Genomic DNA, 20,682 nt, shown 5'->3' with positions numbered 1-20,682 from the left:
TAGCAAGAAATTAGTGAAAAAATGCTTAGGTAATACAAAATCAATGACAGTAATCAAAATCTCTTTCTAGGGACCATAGCAGTGGTGCAAGCGGTAAGGCGTTTGCCTTACACGTGGACGGACTGCGGTTCGGTCCCCCAAGCCAGGAGTGATTCTGAGCGCATAGCCAGAAGTAGCCCGAGTGTCACCGGTGTGGCCCCCCCCCCCCAAATTACTTTCTGAAGTCAAAAGCTCTTATTATTAGCTGCTTCCTAAATATTTTTACATACAGAATCAGGAAGATAGAACAAAGGATTATAGAGCACGTGCATGGTACACAAGCCCTGGGTTTGAACCTCATTGCCATTTGTGGGAGTGGCCCAGCCAGAAGGAACTGATCTCTTTTGGAGGGGGGGGGTTACTTTGATTTTTTTTGTTTGTTTGTTTCTATGGTTTTTGGACACACCCAGCAGTGCTCAGGACTTGCTCCCAGAGGACTGAACTAGGGTTGGCCACATGCAAGACCAACCTACTCTACCAGCACTATACTATTTGCTTTGGCCCAGTGGACTCCATCAACATGTGGCCTCTCATGCACTACAAGGTATATATAATCACTGGTGAGCCTCATGCACTAATTTAGGGAAGAAAAATAAAACAGCAAAGAAAAAGACAAAACACAAAACAAAAATCCCCACAAAATTAAACAAGATTATATAACACAGAGGCAGAATATTTTTATAGGTACAAATTTATTGTCACTTAAAAAAGCAATGTTCATTCTTTTTTAATGTGCCATAAATATAAAGATAATTCGTTGGTAAAAATTTAGTCTTTAATTTTTCACTAATATAAATGTTATCTTTGTGCCCTGACTAAATTGTCAAAACATATTATGTAGGTCAAACTTCTACTAATAAAGTTCATAAAATATGCATGATATTGGGAAAGGACCAAATTATACTTCTTTTAATACAGCATACTATATTAAATATATATAAAAAAAACTTGTGCTCCACATCACAAAGAATGAGAACAAGCAGTGTTGGTGGGGATGTGGAGAGAAAGGAACTCTTATCCATTGCTGGTGGGAATGCCATCTTTCCAACCTTTATGGAAAGCGATATGGAGAGTCCTCCAAAAACTGGAAATTAAGCTCCCATATGATCCAGCTATACCACTCCTAGGGATATACCCCAGAACACAAAAATACAATACTTAAATCCCTTCCTGACACCTATATTCATTGCAGCACTATTTGCCATAGCAAGACTCTGGGAACAACCAAGATGCCCTTCAACAAATAAATGGCTAAAGAAACTGTGGTACATATACACAATGGAATGTTATGCAGCCGTCAGGAGAGATGAAGTCATGAAATTTTTCTATACATGGATGTACATGGAATCTATTATGCTGAGTGAAATAAGTCAGAGAAAGAGAGAAAAAAACGCAGAATGGTCTCACTCATCTATGGGTTTTAAGAAAAATGAAACAAATTCTTGCAATAATTTTCAGAGACAAAATAGAGGAGGGCTGGACGTTACAGCCCACTTCATGAACCTCACCACAAAGAGTGATGAGTTTAGTTAGAGAAGTAACTACATTGCGAACTATCCTAACAAAGAGAATATATGAGGGAAATAGAAAGCCTGTCTAGAGTACAGGCGGGGAGGGGGGGGGGGGCACGCGGGTAGGGGGTTGGGGAGGAGGGATATTTGGGACATTGGTGATGGGAATGTTGCACTATGTGTATAAATGTAAATTAGCAAATATTATGTTTTATAAAGTGAATTTTATGTAAATTTTATATATTTTATTGTATGAGGCAATATAGTTAAAATTGTGTTAAAATTAATGTTTGTGATATAAAAATTATTGCATCACCATAATCAGAGCTAATGACCCTCCACCAACATCATTTAATCCGCCTCTTCCTGGTTAACCATCTTGACAATCTTCGTCCCCAAACAGCTGAGTTCTACAAAGTCCAAGATTTAGTTATCATTGGATATTGTCCATTTCTTTGTTTTCTTTCTATATCACTATAAAAGAGATTATTTGAATACCAATCAAACTATAAAAAGTAGAACCTTCACTACACACATCTTAGAGCATTTGTGAATCCAGTACTCTATTTGCTTTTCAAATTATATACCGTACTTGCCGGCATATAAGACGAGTGGGCGTACAAGACGACCCCCTAATTTTGCAGTTAAAACATAGGTTTAGGCCTATGTTCGCTGTATCAGACAGAACATTCCTGTACTGCAATTGTATGTACCACAGTGAGCCAATCACAACAAGCAAAGGTTCAAAGGTTATACTGTAATAGACTTCCTCTCTGACTCTAGCCAATCTGAGCAGGCTTTTGACAGTGTAAATTCGGGTCCAGAACATTGTCTACTTTGCATGCATAAAAAAACCTGCCTGGATTGGCTGAGTTAGAGGCAGTCCGAGCAGCCTGGCAGTGATTAGTGCAGGATCGAGTTGGAAAATTCGTTTAGCGACATATTGAAACATTTTTCGGGATATACACGGCGTATAAGACTACCCCCGATTTTTGGTTGACTATTTTTGTTTCAAAAGTCGTCTTATATGCCGGAAAATACGGTACCAATATGTTCTGTTGTCGTTTCAGGGCATCCACAAGATTTTAAGAATCTCAACGAAAAGGCATCTTATATAAAATAAACTATTAAATTCTTATGTTCTACTCATCCTTCTGAATCTATTATTTAAGTAAATCAATCATTTGAGGGCAGAGGTGGTTAAATTGAGGCCCAGTTGTCTACGCATTTTGAGATTATTTTAAAAATAAATGTTTTTGTGGAACGAAAAAGATAGTTCAGGAGGGTTAAGGCACTGACCTCCAAGTACCTAATCCCAGTGAAATCTCCAACACTGAATATGTTCCCCAAAGTACTACCAGATTCATCCTGAGCAGAGCTGTGAGTAAGCAGTCTCAGATCATAACCAGTTGTGAACAGAAACCACTACAAATGCTATTTTCTTATGTGTGTCTTCCATAACTTAAAAGTATTTCCCTAAGTGAACAAAATAAAAGAGTGGTAAGCCCTGGTTCCGATCTCAGTTTATACTAACTATATCCTTCCTTAAAGATTATTGTCTAATCTAATTATTCTAAATCTAACTTATAGCTTAATATTTCTTCCTAGACAATTTCATGACTTTGTGCATATTAAAGCTCCTATTTACAAGAATATGTAATGAACAGAGGCACAATGTCCCATCAATTTAAATATGCAAAATCTATGCTAAACACTATGTCACAAATAATATGAGAGCAATGAGGAGAAAAAGGCAACCAACTAACTGCTGAACTATTCATTTCCAAGCACAACAACATGGTTTCATATAATTATTTTTTTGGTTTTGTTTGGGAGCTACATATATGTGGCAGTGTTCTAAGGACTGTGTGTGCTGCTAAAGATTCCAAGCTCCCACCATCTTGTTTTATAAATTCTCTTTTATGGGAAATAGGAGACTCATACCAGGTGGTGCTTAGGGGACATATGTGGTACCAGGGACTGAGCAGGAGTGGATCACAAGAAAGGTAAGTGCATTAAACCCATAACAATCTCTTAGGCTGTGTTTTATACATTCTTAGGTGATAAAAGAACAAGGGTTAAAGAACAGTATCGGAAACAAGGTTCACCCTCAAATACATGCAATTTCATTTATACAATACGAAGTCCTATATTGATCACTCTGTAGGAGAACACATATAATACAATCTCATTGATTCAGGCTCTTTTCCTAAAGGAAAAGAAAAAATTCCCTAAGATTTGTTCTGACTTGTTTCAACACAGAGTCACAAAGTAAGTAATGTTTGAGAAGTAAAATAGCATTAAAATGACAATATTTACAGAAGTGCTTAGGGGAAAGGTTTCTGAATCACAACCAGTGCTGAAACAGTACTCGGGACTTATTTCTTTGGGGATTCATGGGGAGCAAAACATGGTGCAGGATTTAAATTCCAGTTGGCTGGATACAAGCAAGTGGCTTATCCACTATACTATCCTTCTAACACTGAAAGAGTTTTTGAAAGATTTCTAGAAGTCCTACTCTATATCCATATAAATAATACTCATTTTTTTAGAGGGTGGAATAAATGAGCCTCATCCAGCAGTGCTCAGAAATTATGTTGGCTCTATAATCAAGAAAGAGCATTGGTGGTGCTCAGGGGAAATAAAGAGTTTCTGAAGATTCAAAACAGGATCTGTGGAACTCAAGACAAGCCACCAAAAGCCCTGTACTTGTTTTCTCAAGTCCCAGAGCTAATTTATTTTTAATAATGGGAGGGGGGAATCGTCACATTGGCAGCACTTGGGGATTACCTACTCCTGGCTCTATGCTCAGAAATAGCCACTGGCAGGCTTGGGGGACATTTGAGATGCCAGGAATCAAATCGGAATCCATCCTGTGTTGGCAAGGCAAAGGCTCTACCACTGTGCTAACTCTCCAGCCCTAAAAATATTTTTTTTAATTCAATCACCATGAAATACAGTAACAAAGTTGTTCGTGATTGAGTTTTAGTCATACAATGTTCAACACCCATTCCTTCACCAGTGCACATTTCCCACCACCATGGTCCCCAGTTTCCCTCCTACCCTTCCCCACTGCCTGCCTCTATGGCAGACATTTTTCTTCTCTCCTTTGCCCTCACTCTTCCTTTTAAACACTGTGGTTTGCAATATGTTACTGAAGGGATATCATACATAACACAACACCCAGTTCTCGTCCAGAGTAATAATTTCCAACTATCTTTGTCAGTATCTCAACTATGTCCTAACAGCACTCCCCTGTTCTTTGTGTCAAGCTTACTCCCAGAGTCATTTTTAATTGAGCTATGTTTATATTAAATTAGAATATTAAGAGGCAAAATTACTCTACCATACCAAAAAGTGTAATTATGATTATACAAAATTTAAGTAATCAATCCAGAAAATAATATTTAATCCCAGTAAATGTGAGACCTATCTAGCTTTGTTGAGTGCAGAGTCAGGAGTAACCCCTGAGCATTAAGGTTGTGACGCAAAAACAAAAAAAGAATTAACAAAAATGGAATTAGATCCTTCACATTATACAACACTCACTAGAAGATGGCATGGAAACAATTACTTGGCCTTATTAAATAGGCCTAAGAAAAATTTTGGAACCTAAACTTTTTATTGACATGTAATTTTTTTTTTCTAATTTGATGAGGAGGGTATCATTAAAGTCAGTCATTCAAGCAGTCTGACTGAGATTTAATCCCAGCACTCCAGATGGTCCCCAAGCACTACTGGGTGTACCAACCATTTTACTCCATTCTTAAAAACACATATGCCAATAATCACATAAACTAAACATTTAAATCTCAACCACAATGTATGATACATTTAAGCCTTAATTAATATTCTTTCTACATACTTATTACCTGTATTTATTAACTCTTTGCACAGCATCTACATGTTTCTATAAATGAAAAAAGAACAATAATAAACAATAAACCTTTATCTGCTTGACATTTCTGTCTTCCTGACCACAGATGAAATTTTAAGTTTCCTGGAGACAAGTATCTTTCTATATGCTTAGTTTCACAGGGAAAAAAGTTTCGAACATAAAAAGCCAAGACCATATATGTATGTATAGATGGATATATTTATAACACAAATTCAAAAAAATCATTTCATAGAAAGAATAAAAGGGCAGGAAACCCCCATTAGTGATTGAAATCTGCTCAACAGGATTAGACAACAGTAGTATCCAAAAATGCTTAAACTATTGTACCTTTTTTTTTGGGGGGGGGCCACATCTGGTGACTCTCAGGGGTTACTCCTGGCTATGTACTAAGAAACTGCTCCTGGCTTGGGGGACCACATGGGACGCCAGGGGATCAAACCGAAGTCTGTCCTAGGCTAGTGCTGGCAAGGCAGGTGCCTTACTGCTCCGCGCCACTGCTCTAGCCCCTATTGTACCTTTTTTTAAGAAACTTAAAATTGAAGGACAAACTGGGCCAAAGATATAGTACATCTGGTAGGGTGCCTGCCTTATAGGCTGCTGATTTAGATTCAATCCCCGACATCCCATACATATAGTCCTCGAGCCTCTCTACAAAAGTGATTCTTGAGTGCAGAGCCTGGAGTAAGCCCTGAACACTGCTGGATTGGCACAGAAACAATGATCTTTCCTTGCCTCTTATTGTTTCTTATCATATATGCTCCTTGGATTGTTGCAGTATATAACTCCAATTTCAGCTTCCATCTTTACTTCACATCTTCTATCCTGTGTCCACGTGTCTCAAAAATCATCTCCTTGTATCTACTTGCTCTTCTTATACCAATTATATCAGATTAGGGCACAATCTGAGAATGACTTCATGTTACCTAAATCTGTTTATAATGTCACATTTTATTTTGGGGGGGGTCACACATCTGGCAGTGCTCAGGGGTTACTCTGGTTCTACACTCAGAAATTGCTCCTGGCAAGCTCAGGAACCATATGGGATGTCAGGATTCAAATCACCATCTTTCTGCATGCAAGGCAAACACCCTACCTCCAGGCTATCTCTCTGGCCCCTATAATGTCACATTCTTAGGGACAAGGGTTAATTAAGACTTCAGGAGGCCGAGCAATAGCACAGTGAGTAGAGCATTTGCCTGGCATGCGGCTGACCCAGCATCCCACATGATCCCCAGGAGTAATTTCTGAGCACAGAGCCAAGAGTAACCGCTGAGTGCTATGGTGTGGCCCAAAGAATTCAAAAACTTCAATGTATCTTGGTGAGATACAAAAGAACCTCTACACTCTTCTAGTCTAAGTATTATTTAGAAATCAGTTGACACCATTTTTTTTGTTCTTGTTTTTTGGTTTTGGGCCACACCCAGTAACGCTCAGGGGTTACTCCTGGCTATGCGCTCAGAAATCGCCCCTGGCTTGGGGACCATATGGGATGCCGGGGAATGGAACCATGGTCCGTCCTAGGTTAGCGCGTGCAAGGCCAATACCTTACCGCCTGCGTCACCACTCCGGCACCAGTTGACACCATTTTAAAAAGCATTTAATGCAACTCCCATATGCTATGAAATGTTCTAAGTAAGCAGTAAGGATGGTCCTTAAATAAATTAAGTAAAATTAAAAAGCTGGTGCTTCCTGAGTCAGAGATGGTGGTGCAGAACACTTAACTTGCATATGTAAGGCACTGAGTTCAATCTTGAGCCCAACATGCCAACTACCCAGCACTGCTGAGTGTCATCCCTGTTAAAATAAAAAATTTTCAGGATTAGTGATATAGTATGAGGGAAGGGGGTTAAGTTTTAGGAACTGCCTTGCTTGTGGTCAACCTAGTTTAATCCAAAGCACCACATATGGTGTGTCTCTACTGCACCCACACACAATCAGAAATAATTCCTGAATGCAAAACCAGGAGCAATACCAGAACACCACCACCAAGTGTGACCCAACCCAATCCACCTCACAAGAAAAATATTTTTATTTAAGTGAAATTGGTATTTCTACTACATAGAATAAGACAATATAAGTTAATGTTATGGTCCAGAGATATGGTTTAAGGTACTTACTTGCCTTGCATGTAGCCAAGACCATGAGAGGAGGGGGGCATAGTGGACGGGGCTAATGGATGGAGTCTTAATTTCTGACTATAAGACTTGATATGAGAAAATGAAGTAAAAAGATAACATCCAAGTTAAGGCTTGATTTGCAACTTTAAAAACATAGGTTGGGAACATAGCTCAAAGTTCGTCTTTTGCATGCTAGAGGCCTAGGTATAATCCCCAGCACCATATGGTTCCCAAGGATCTACAGAAATGACCTCCAAGTATCATGCTGGAAAACTTTTAAGTAGTCCCTAAGCATCATTAATGTGACCCAAAAATCAAAACTGAATCAAGAAAGACCTGAAAGATGTGAAAGTCTAATGGCCAAGGCAGGAGTTTGTTGCCGAGTAACTTGTTTCTTCTAAAAGGAGTAAGGAGGTATTTGATTACTTAACAAAGTTATGTGACAACAGTATAAACAACTTACATGTGTACAGTTTGTTAGCATAGCAACTTTAAGAACTGCCTGAAAATTGTTTGAAAATTTGTCTGAAAAGCATGAATTATATCATTCTATTGAAGAAGTCTACACTCTTAAACCTGTAAGCTATCTCTCTTCCTGAGACCAATATTTAATTTTAAAAGATTTTTTGCAATCAAATATTACTTAATATTTCATTCATATTAGAGTAAATTTGATCCTATTAGAGTAAATTTAAATTTCTATATCCTGGAGCTTGAGCAATAGCACAGCATAGGTAAGGCACTTGCCTTGCATGCAGCTGACCATATGGTCCCGAGCCTCCCAGGAGTGATGCTGAGTGCAGAGCCAGGAGTAATCTTTGAGCACCACCAGGTGTAGCCCCCCAAAAAACAAACAAAAATAAGAAAAAATACATTTCTATATCCCCAATCTTTCCATGAGTTCAAAATGACATTTATGTATAAAACATTAAATATATACTGACATGAAATCATGAGTGCCAAATACTGTATTCTACACAGTGAAAATTAACTTCAGGGGTAAATAACTTTAGGTCTAATGGACAGACAGGACTACTGGCCCAAACCAGAAATTCTGCAGACTCCCACTAATTGTAAAACTAGAGTGAAAAATAAGGTTAGATTAAGTGTGTATATAAAAGCTTCAGATCACAACCCTACCTTTTTATCACAGCTCACTAGAGCACCACTACTGTCCGATACTCTAGGCAACTGTCCTGATTAAATATATTCCAGGGATCATCTAATTGGCTTTCTACTCTTTATTTAACTCTAGTATTCCCCAATGCTGTGCTCAATACCCTCAATGACAATGATTCAGGGAATTTGTAAAGTTGCAAAAAACTACTGGTACTGAGCAAAACTCTGAAGGATACTATCACTGTTGTAGTATAATATAGTGTATCACAATAAGCAGGTTCTATGCAGAAGGTAGTTTTAAGACCACGTTCTGGTTTATATTAACTTCCCCAAATATATAGAATGGAAGTCTAAATTTTATTGATGCTCCCCATCACTTCTCTCAGAACCACACCATTTATTTTCTCAATCCCAAAAAAGGCTATAAGGGATATTCTTAATAAAGTGTGATTTTTCATTGGGAGAAGCTGTTGAAACTATTGTATTTGAAAAAGTATATATATTATATTTGGTATTAAATTTCCCCCTTTTTTGTTAGGGTATTAAATCTGTTCTTCCTTCTCTTATATAAGGTACCCATATTCCAGTATAAAGTTTTAGTGCTTTGATGTCTTTGGATCTAATAGGCCTGTGCTCATACCACTCCCACCTCCATTCTATGTCACATTAACTCTCTTCTTCTAAATGTCCTATCTGGTAACATTTCAAATGCTGCATTTACAAAGTGAAATGATAAATCTTTTCTCGCTACACTTGGTATGGCACTTACATGCAGCAGACACAAATTCAATAACATTTCAAATGCTGCATTTACAAAGTGAAATGATAAATCTTTTCTTTGTAAGTTCTAGGAGGGCTGGAGGGTGTGTGTGTGTGTGTGTGTGTGTGTGTGTGTGTGTGTGTGTGTGTGTGTGTGTGTGTGTGTGTGTGTGTGTGTGTGTGTGTGTGTGTGTGTGTGTGTGCTGGAGGGTGTGTGTGTGTGTACACTACACTTGGTATGGCACTTAAACATAGCAGACACAAATTCAATCCCTGAGCACAGAATCATCAGTAAGCAGTGAGTACTACTTGCATGTCCCCAAACATACACAAATACCCCAAACATTTTTTAATTAAAAATTAAAAATGAAATTCTTCAGCAAGAGGCTGAAGAAAGCTCAACAGGCATGCATAACACGCTGATACCACAAGTTCAACATCTAGCACCACCATCAGGTATTATCCTTGATATTTCCAAACACCTCTGGATTTGAGAAGCACTGCATCAAACAAGCTGATGATTTCCCCCAGATAATAGTGGTCCCAGGTCCTAAAACAACCACACAAGAACATGTTTCCATAATAAAAACTATGTGATTTATAGCATCTATTTACAAAATTGCCTTGTCTTACAGTTCAACATAACTATGTTGAACTTTTTTTTAAGGGGTGTACATCCAAAGGCACTCAGGGGTTACTCCTGGCTCTGTGCTCAGAAATCATCCTAGCAGGAATGATGCCAAAGTATCAATAGGAGTTAAGCCCTGAGCACAGACTGGTGTGGCCCAGGCCACCTGCCCTTCTCCTCAGAAAAACATATAAAAGATAAATATTGTGAAGTATAAAAAAAAAAACCCTAATTTTATTAAAACATAAAGAAAGCCAGATCAATGGTGCTGCAGGTTAAGGTGCTTGCCTTGGAAATGGCAGCCTATGTTCTATCCTTGGCTCTACATAGATGATACACCGGGAATGATCCCGCAGAGCAGAACCAGAAGTTAGCCCAGAACACAGTTGAGTATGTCTCAATAAAATTAAAATATAAATAAATCTCTGTATTTTTCGCTCTATAAGATGCACTTGACCATAAGATGCACATAGTTTTTTTAGATGCTCTCCTCTCTGTACTCAAGCTTCAGGTCCAGGCAGCATTCGCTTCATAAGATGCACACTTTTTTTTTTGTTTGTTTGTTGCTCCAGGCTCAGAAATCGCTCCTGGCAGGCTCAGGGGACCATATGGGATGCCGGGATTCGAACCAATGACCTTCTGCATGAAAGGCAAACGCCTTACCTCCATGCTATCTCTCAGGCCCCACCCGACACACACACTTTTTTTTGGGGAAAAAATATGTCTTATGGTATGAAAAATCGTAAAACATAAGAAAGTTGTTTGTTTGTTTTGGGACATACCCTGTGACGCTCAGGGATTACTCATGATTTAGCACTCAGAAATCACTCCTGGCTCGAGGGACTGTATGAGAGCTCAGGGATTACTCCTGACTTAGCACTCAGAAATCACTCCTGGCTCGAGGGACTGTATGAGACACCAGGAGATCTAATCGTGGTCTGACCTAGATCAGCCCTGTGCAAGGCAAACACCCTACTGCTGTGCTATCCATATTCTTCAACAGAGACACTGTGACATGCTATCCCCCCTAAAATATCATTTCAAATCAATTTCTTTCTAAATTTCAGATAATTTTGTTTTACAATCTGTTACAAATATATACTATTTATTATATGCCGGCCACTATTCTAAACACTAGATACATTCTCACAAATTTAACCCTCAGAACAAGGGGTGGAATTTTTCTTTTTTAGAATATTACAAAACTAAAGCATCCAATGATTGTTAGGTTCACACAATTACTGAATGACAAGGCCATAATTCAATCACAAGTTGACTGGTTGGGGAGTACACGTCATTAATTATCATCCTACCTAAAAATAATTACTGACATGTAATTTTTTTGTTTTGTTTTTGTTTTTGGTTCTTGGGTCACACCCAGCAGTGCTCAGGGGTTACTCCTGGCTCTACACTCAAAAATTGCCCGTGGCAGGCACCAGGAACCATACGAAGTGCCGGGATTCGAAACACCATCCTTCCGCCTGAAAGGCAAACGCCATACACCTTCATGCTATCTCTCCGGCCCCTGACGTGTAATTTTAATGAAAAAAAAAAAAATGCATGGAAAACTCTATACTCCTAGAACCTGGAAATAAGTAGATGAAGGAAGATCTGGCTGTATTTTCTACTAATTTTGGTAGGACTGACCAGATTTATTGTGATTTACCTGTTATGTGAATACACGAATCCACATGTGTTCTGATGGGAGTAGAAATTGGTACAACTGTGCAGGAGAACAAATACTACTGTATGTATAGTTAGCCTTAAGATTCTAGTTCTTAAGTATATAAAGCATATATTCATTTATTTGTCTGAAAATACTTCTTTTCAGCACTACTTGTGATAGAGAAAGCTGGTCGAATAATAGTTGCTACCACTGGGTTAAATGTAAGATGCCATGTGCATATTATGGCATATTAAGAAGTCATTAGTATGAATAATAGTTATTAATAGATAACTATTTGCTTTTCTCAAGATTTTTCTTTTCTTTGTTAGACAGGTTGTTTGGGTAGGAAGGGTCAGGATTCTCCCATGCAGTATTCAGATTATCTTGGGTACCAGTAGTAATCAGAAGGCCATGTCATCAAGAATTGGAACCTGGGCAACACAATGCTGACTATGTTAAAACAAGGACGAGGTATGGGGTTAAGAGTAAAGAACAGTATTTTTTCTTGGAGCCAGGAGTCTAGCAGGAGGAGGTTTGGCAGGCCCCCGCCATGCCGGAGGTCTGCTTGACCAGGCCTAGTGGGGGTGCGGGACTTGGGTAACCCCAGCACCCCTCTACCGCCTTGCTCCAGATCTCCAGGGCTTTCCCGGGCCACATGCCTGGGCAAGCCGGTGAGTTGGGTCCCTTGGTGGAGCTTGAAGGTACCCTAGGCCTTCCCCCATTATCCATTCAGCTCCTTAGGGAGGGTCTGGGTGGGGCTGTGAACTTCTGGCCTCCCGGCTTCTTGAAGGATCTCTCCTTTCTTGGAGCCGGGAGTCTAGCAGGAGGAGGTTTGGCAGGCCCCGGCCATGCCGGAGGTCTGCTTGACCAGGCCTAGTGGGGGTGCGGGACTTGGGTAACCCCAGAACTCCTCTACTGCCTTGCTCCAGATCTCCAGGGCTTTCCCAGGCCACATGCTTGGGCAAGCCGGTGAGGTTTGGCAGGCCCCCGCCATGCCGGAGGTCTGCTTGACCAGGCCTAGTGGGGGTGTGGGACTTGGGTAACCCCAGAACTCCTCTACTGCCTTGCTCCAGATCTCCAGGGCTTTCCCGGGCCACATGCCTGGGCAAGCCGGTGAGTTGGGTCCCTTGAAGTCACTGGTAATCTCTGTCCAGTCTATATTTTCACAAGAAACATTAATAGTACTCACACAAGAAACATTAATAGTACTCACACAAGAAACATTAATAGTACTCACTATCATTGAATTATGTTTTTATGTATGCAGAATGTCCATTTTGTACTCTGCCCTTTTGCATACACCTTCATAAGTTCGTATTTCTCTTTAACTTCTTTAATTCCTATCATCATTACTCCTCATTTACCCTTTCTAACTTAAGTACTGTAGAGTCCTAAGTCTCAGACCAAAGTGGTGCCCTGGAATTAACACCCACCCAACTATTTTAAAAGGCATAAAAAAAGACACATGTTTTCAACATTATATTGGTGTTTTCTTTGACGTCTATAAACTTTTGCTGAATATTTTCTTATACAGTGACGATCCCACCCCCATGTTTTTTATCTTCTCTTTGTGAACTGCTCAATATGGAATTTGGTGTGAAAGAATCCCTCAGTTTAATACTTATGTTTGAACCAAGTCATGGGTCTTGTTGGAAATATTCTTACGGCCCCATATATCTGATAGCACCACGTGGCTTTATTTCTTGTTTGCTTAGGCACACTAAAATGGGAAAATACTATACATACCAATAGGTTCTTATCTAATAGAGATGGGAACACACAAATCTTGTAGTGCAATGAGACCTTACACCCTGAACATTGACATAAAGACCAGGCACAGGCCTCAGAAGAATGGGCATTCTCCATTCACTCCTTGATCTACAGAAGACATTTACAAAATATCCAAGGTTGTATATAACATCACCTGGTGGCATTCCTGTACCAGGGAAGACCCTACAGCTGCCCTGACATCTATCTACTCAAAAGAAACACCCCTTAACACTGAGAAGACAACAAGAACAATGACCTGCTTACTGGACAGGGCTTGCTGTATTGCCCATTAATTGTGAAGTTTGTCTATAACATCACCTGGAAGCAATCCTCTACCACGGAAGACCCTACCACTGCTCAGACATCGCCCTGCTCATAAGAGACTTCCCTTAACACTGAGAAGACTTAACAACAACAACCTGCTTACAGGAAAGGGCTTCCTGCATTGCCCTTTCATGGTGAGGTGAAACGAGAAGACACTCCACATCATGACTTCAATGTAGGACATGCAGATTCCAGAATCTTTAATACAGAAACATGATACCAACAACAGAGACTGTGTGAAAAGTGTGTTGGCACTACGGACAGAACGATAACTTGCCTGAGGCCTAGAGCTGGTCTTATGCCAGGAAACTTCAGGGGTAGGATCTCTTTGTATTTAGGCCAAGGTTATTCCTTTCCATGCCTCTCATATTTTGGTGGGCCTATGCAAACAACAATTGCCACTCTAACAACGTTTTTACTGTGCTCCTTTGACTCTAATTCTTAAAACGCACCCACTTAAAATTTGAGGTTAACTTAAGATAATATTCATGTACATGGAAATGTAAAAAATACTATGCCTCTAATGTTAAAGGAGTTACGTTAAGTTTGATGGCTTTAGATTGCCTTGTGTGCTGTTAAGAAATATTATAATGTGCTACAATCTGGGGACTCGAGGGACAAAATAATCGCACATGGATTCTGTTTTATTTTATCTTAACGTTCTTTGGCTGAAAGTTCAAAGTTAAGATATCAGCAAGGGGACTTCTTCTGAGAATTATGTTATGGGTGATTGTCCTTCCACTGTAACTTTACCTTGTCCTCTTTCTTTGCATCTTTTGTTCTCATAATTCAAAATAAAAAAATTAATATAAAAAAAAAAGAGTAAAGAACAAGGGGCCGGAGAGATAGCACAGCAGTGTTTGCCTTGTAAGCAGCCGATCCAGGGCCTAAGGTGGTTGGTTCGAATCCCCAGTGTCCCATATGGCCCCCCTTGCCTGCCAGGAGTTATTTCTGAGCAGATAACCAGGAGTAACACCTGAGCATCGCTGCCGGGTGTGGCCCAAAAACCCACCCACCCCCCAAAAGAGTAAAGAACATGGGGTCAGAGAGATAGCATGGAGAATGTGGAAATGAGTATGTATGGAGCCAGTGGTTGTTCCATGATGGTATGCTTCAAGGGCGGAGAAACCCTGAATCTCTTAGGCCATGGGAATTCCCTTTTTTCCCCAATTCTTACTGTGCCTATGCAAAAAAAGGTGGGGGAACAGCAAACCCTGCCACTCCAGCACTCTTTTTCTTGTTTTGTTTGTTTTTTATTATTATTTTTCTTCTCTCTTTTTCTTCCACCTTTTTCTTTCTTTTTCATTCTTGTGGTTATTATTTGATGACTCCTTTTGCTGGGTGGATTTTTTTTGGTAGATGCTACCAAATTTCTTTTCCTTTTCTTATCCTTCTTATCTCCAACAGAATTACATAACTGGAATCATTCAGCCTCATAAATTGAGGGGGGGAAAGAATGATACTAGGGCAAGTCATATGAATATGTAGTGCAAATAAAAAATTATCAGATTTGAACACCAAACGCAAAGTCAATGACAACAGAATAGATACCCAATCTACAACAAGCTGTCAAGTGGAGACCAGTTACACTAGTATTCTGGGAGGCAAAGGAGGGAGAAATAGAATGCATGCTGGGAACAGGGGTGGAGGAAGGATAATTCTGGTGGTGGGAATGCCCCTCATTCATTGTCACTATGTACCATAAATATTACCATGAAAGATTTGTAATGCACTTTGGTTACAATAAAAATTTATTTAAAAAAAGAAAGAGTAGGAGTCGGAGAGATAGCATGGAGGTAAGGCGTTGCCTTTCATGCAGGAGGTCATTGGTTCGAATCCCAGCATCCCATATGGTCCCCCGTGCCTCCAGGAGCAATTTCTGAGCCTGGAGCCAGGAATAACCCCTGAGCACTGCTGGGTGTGATCCAAAAACCACACACAAAAAAAAAAAAGTAAAGAACATGGGGCTGGAGAGATAACATGGAGGTAGGGCGTTTGCCTTGCACGAAGAAGGATGGTGGTTTGAATCCCAGCATCTCATATAGTCCCCCGAGCCTGCCAGAAGCAATTTCTGAGTGTAGAGCTAGGAGTAACCTGAGTGCTACCAGGTGTGAGACACCCGCCCCCCCAAAAAAGAGTAAAGAACAAACCAGAACAATTCTATTTTCACTAGTTTGACTTGGAAAAAAAATCTTTTATAGATACATTTTAAGTATTATATTGGGGCCAGAATGATAGCACAGTGGGTAGGCATTTGCCTTGCATGTGTCCAATCTGGGTTTGATCCCTAATATCCCATATGATTCCCAAGTCAGCCAGGAGAAATTCCTGAACACAAAGTTTTGAGGGCTGCAGGGTATGGGCCAAAAACCCAAAAAATAAAAAAGTATTATATCAAGCACTTTAAATTATATAAAAGGAATTAGAATGATCATACAGATAAAGAACAACTAAGTAAAATGAAAGTCAAAACTTTGTATTTATATTTTCTTATGCCATAAACTGAGAGGATTAATTCAGCCGATAGACTTGAGGTTCAATATATAAATTCAAAATCATTTTAGGGGTCAGAGAGAGAGAGAGCACAGCGGCATTTGCCTTGCAAGCAGCCGATTCAGGACCTAAGGGGGTTGGTTCGAGTTCCTGCGTCCCATAAGCAATTTCTGAGCAGATAGCCAGGAGTAACCCCATTAGCTCCACTGGGTGTGGCCCAAAAACCAAAAAAAAAAAAAAAAAATCATTTTAAAGTCTAAAAAAGAGAAATTCTTCTAGCAAACTACTATAAAATTTTCATTTATTAATCTATTCCAAAACAATCATAAACACAACTTTATAGGAAAAGCTGTTCAACACTGTTTCTTTTTTATTGAGGGTGTAGTGAGGACAATACCTAATGGTAGTCTCTCAGCATTCATTAGAGCAGTGGTCCTCAAACTATGGCCCGCGGGCAACACATTGTATTTGTATCTGTTTTGTTTCTTCATTGCAAAATAAGATATATGCAGTGTGCATAAGAATGCGATCATAAGTTTTATTTTTACTATAGTCAGACCCTCCAATGGTCTGAGGGACAGTGAACTGGCCCCCTGTTTAAAGTTTGAGGACCCCTGCATTAGAGAATCAAGCAGTCAACCCTGGCTCAATCCCTGACACCAAATATGGTTCTCCAAGCACTGTCATGGGTCAATCTGGGGCACAAAACCAGAACAGTCATTAAACACTGCCAGATATGGCCCCAAAGCCAAAACCAATTTAAAAAAAAATCAAAATAGTCCATTATATAAAGGATAACTTTACATAAAATAAAGAAAATACATTTATATTAAACTATAATGACTAAAATTACAAATCAACATTTGACTGGCTGTATTTTTAAGATTACTTTAAGATTACTAAGATAACAGCATAAACCACTACTGCCCAAACTGCCCAGATACAGAAACTATAGTCAACAAGTACCAGGGACATAAAAGTATGAGAGATACCACAGAAACTAGAGGCATAAGCATGCTCAGGACCCGTTTGATTACCCCATAATACGTTGCCACAGGCATCAAAGGAGTCTAGAAGACCTGAACACCTCCTGGGTAACTGTGTTGACTCCTGACCACTGCAAGGCCAAAACACAAATCATCTACCTTGATCACCCGGAACATCTATCCAGGCATTTTGAAGATTGAAACACCCATACAAATAATTTTCCTTAATTTCAAAGGTCATACAGATACAGTCCTCAAATTTCGAGTACCCCCAAAGCATTTCTTAAACTTCAAAGTTTCATCAACCATGTTATGTTATGAAGTTTTTCTTTAACATGTTTCTTTAAAAAAAATAATGAAAGAGCTTGGGTGCTATTAAGTGTTAATCTTATTACTATTTATTATGCTAGTAAAAAATATACAATGGCATATATTAAGTTATTATTTAATGTATCAATTTCCATTCTATCTACCACTATAGTAATTTTTAATACTTAACACAAGATTGGAGAGGCAGTACAGCAGTTAGGATGCTTGCCTTGTACATGCTTGGTTTGATAGAGAAATTCCATATGGTCCTCCAAGCCCACCAGGTGTGTACCTGAGCTCAGAGCCAGGAGTAAACCCTGAGCAATGCTGAATGTGATCCCCCCAAAATACCTTAACACAAAGTGAAGATAGCAAATGCCTAAAATAAGCTACCTTCATGCTTTAGTTCTTTAGATAATTCTATTATTTAACAAGACCAATTATTTTGCATAGCTCTATTAATTTTAATATGCCAATTTTATACACAACTTTTACAAAATATTGCTTTACTGGTTTTTCTCACCTACAAAATTCACAAATTTTCCAAGACAACGTTATTTAATTCCTGTGAGATGAATGTTACAAAGAGTAGAATACAAAAAACAACTGATAGTGATGAGTGCTCCTTTACACAGGAATAAGGCAAGGAAATGAGAGCTTCTAACATTCTTTAAAGGTTTCAGGAAACTATTTCTTCAAAATATATATTTCAGTCTCACATACATTTATCAAAAACCTCTAGAAAACTATGTAATAGTAAATATAAATGTAAAATCTTGTTCAGTGTTCTGTTAAACTTCAAGAGGTTTAAGCAGATTCCTTCAAAATCTTCTTTCATTTGCTCAATTCTCTTCTCAAGCATATTAGACTCCATTAACAGCCAATCATGTAAGCTGAGCTGCAAGTGACCTGAGTGTTACCATAGCAACAGCTGCTTTCCGAGAAATACGTGTTATGCATTTTAAAAGCTCTCAGAGAGGATACTACATCTATCAATTAATCAAAGCCCCACATAACACACTACCCAAACAAAACAAAGAACTCAAGTATATGGACACTACTTAATATCAAAATTCTTGCACCAAAAAGACATTATGGTTTACAAATTTTAAACCTATAATTAATGACAGAACAGTTGCAAGCTATGTTCAGTAATAAACAAAATTAACTCTCAAGACTACTTTTAGTTAGTCTTTAGTTATGGACCATCAAGGGTAATGAATAAACATATGCTATAAAAATACTGCCATATTTCATGCCCTCATAAAAAGTTGGACTGAACTGTTATCACTAAAATGTTTTTCAACACACATATGGCACATTGATGTGTGTAGGACACACAATTCACAGATGATATAAATATGTACAAGAAAAAGTAAATACAGAATTCTAGTGTTTTTCCTTGGGGGGTGGGGTGAAGGAAGCAATCTTGGCAAAATTTATCAGATAAACATCTCTTCTTCAAAGTCTTTCCTGGGATTCTTTTTAGATACAGAATTTGTCAGAGTTAAACAGTAAGTCATTTATTTGAACAGTGTAAAATTCTGCAATAGGAAATTTTGAAAGGGATCACAGATAGTACAAAGGTTAAGACACTTGCATAACACGCTGCTGTGGCCATGACTCTGCTTTCTATTCCAGCACCACACCTGGTCTTCTGAGTTCCACCACGGTGATCCCTGCCCACAGATCCAGATGTGGTTCCTGAGTACAGCAGGTATTGCCTACCCTCCACTCCCACAAAAATAAACTCTGAAAAACTTGTCACAGTAAAATAAAATAACCTCAATATTGACCCTTTAATGTTCATGATTAAAGGACATTACGGTGAACAACTAAAAATAGTATGCATCTAACCCAGGTTCTATTCCCAACATTATATGACACCCCAGCAGCACCAGTTGTGGCCCTAAATACCCCCAACATGGCCAGGGTTGCTTGATAATCTCTGGCAAAACAGAGCCCAAGTACCACACTGTCAGGTCCTTGTATTAAACTGCTAGCCCAAAGAGACTGTAATGTGCGTAAGGTGCTTGCTTGCCTTGCATTTATCAGTCCTGGTCCAATCCCTGGCACCTCATTATGGTCCCAAAGCACTACTAGGAGTGTGCTAAGTGTAGAGCCAGGACAAAGCCAAGCACCACTTGGTGTGGCCCCCCAAAAACAATAAACGAACAAGTTTATTTGGCCTAGAACTATCAATGGGGACCACATGCTTTCTTAGTACACATCAGAGGTACCTACAAAAATTCTGTTTCTAAACCATCCTCAACTTTAATTCATATAAATCATCAATCATAACTATTGTCCAAAGTATTATATCAAGGAAAAATTGCTACAAACTGAATAATTAAGTACAACATACTAAGATGACTAACAATATACGTAATACTCAAAACCTATGAAGCAAAATTATTTTGAGTACTTAAAAAACCATAGAATAACATTCCTTTTTGCAAATATTTTATTTTAAATGTCTTATTTAATGACAAAAAAATAGAATTACAAAACTGGAATTGTTAAATACTAATGCAGAAATTGAGAAAGTAAAATATAAATGATCAAGATATAAGAAACTTTTTCTTTTTTTTTTTTTTTGGTTTTTGGGTCACACTCGGCAGCGCTCAGGGGTTACTCCTGGCAGGCTCAGGGGACCACATGGGATGCTGAGATTTGAACCACCGTCCTTCTGCATGCAAGGCAAATGCCCTACCTCCATTATCTGTCTGGCCCCAAGATATAAAAAACTTTCAATGGCTATTAAATGAGAAAATTAACAGTCAACACAGCAATGATTAGTTATGAGGCCAAGTAACACAATATAATCCAATGATTGTCATACATACATATATACAAACATAAGTAGCATAAATCAAGTATTCATTAATCTAGGTAATTCTTTGTCCCAAATGATATTCTATCAATAAAAAAAAATGAACCAAAGAGTATTTATGTTCTCTTAAAAATAGCTCCCTCTTGGAGCCAGAAATATAGCTCAGTGTATATGTTCTGTAATTTTGATTAGGAGGGAGAACCATTCACCCTTTAACTCAATCCTGTATT

General features: G+C 38.8%; 1 protein-coding gene across 1 annotated transcript in view; it reads right to left on the bottom strand.

Moving 5' to 3' along the window:
- The window catches only part of STAG1 (stromal antigen 1), a 363,983-nt gene that overhangs the window by 259,023 nt on the left and 84,278 nt on the right, over positions 1–20,682 (bottom strand). The window lies entirely within an intron of this gene.

This window comes from Suncus etruscus, chromosome 6 (assembly GCF_024139225.1).
Source record: "Suncus etruscus isolate mSunEtr1 chromosome 6, mSunEtr1.pri.cur, whole genome shotgun sequence".
Lineage (NCBI taxonomy): Eukaryota > Metazoa > Chordata > Mammalia > Eulipotyphla > Soricidae > Suncus > Suncus etruscus.
Note: the sequence above shows the minus strand (reverse complement) of the source record. Positions and strands in the feature narration are given on the sequence as shown.